The sequence below is a fragment of the Dendroctonus ponderosae genome, unplaced genomic scaffold, assembly GCF_020466585.1.
Source record: "Dendroctonus ponderosae isolate FM_Combo_2020 unplaced genomic scaffold, Dpon_F_20191213v2 Dpon_F_20191213_1, whole genome shotgun sequence".
Taxonomy (NCBI): domain Eukaryota; kingdom Metazoa; phylum Arthropoda; class Insecta; order Coleoptera; family Curculionidae; genus Dendroctonus; species Dendroctonus ponderosae.
In genome coordinates, this window is record NW_026017110.1 from 30,157,547 (window position 1) to 30,157,970 (window position 424).

Below are 424 nucleotides of genomic sequence, written 5' to 3' on the forward strand. Positions count from 1 at the left end.
AATAAATCAGCAATCATCCAATCAATCATCTATAAAAAGCGAAATAAAAAGGCAAGCAGTAATCCTCAGCGCACTAAAGCACAAAGGTGTGCAAAACAGTTTCAATTGCCCAACTAATTGTGTTCGAAGCAGTTTGCTTTTGCAAAATCTTCACAAGGTACGTAGTTATCAAATTGACTCATAATAATTAAAATCTTCATGTGTTAACTTCGGGTCAATCAATTTTTAGGCGTTAATGTAATCAGAACATTAGAGTGACAATCTTAATGCGTTTATATAGTAAGGGAAAAATTCAGAGATGTACCTACCCACACCGAGCTTCTACAGTCTTCAAAAATGTACTACATTTTCCTTGAGCTATGTCTATTACAATTTGTAGTTCACGATCCATTCACGAAGTACATATACTTAAAACTAAACTAAA

At 33.5% G+C, this 424-nt stretch overlaps 1 long non-coding RNA gene across 1 annotated transcript; it reads left to right on the forward strand.

Moving 5' to 3' along the window:
- Nucleotides 1–6: 6 nt before the first annotated feature.
- Nucleotides 7–424, forward strand: LOC125502552. The gene is made up of 2 exons (XR_007280318.1): nt 7–157; nt 230–424. It is a non-coding gene; the product is annotated as an uncharacterized LOC125502552 (long non-coding RNA).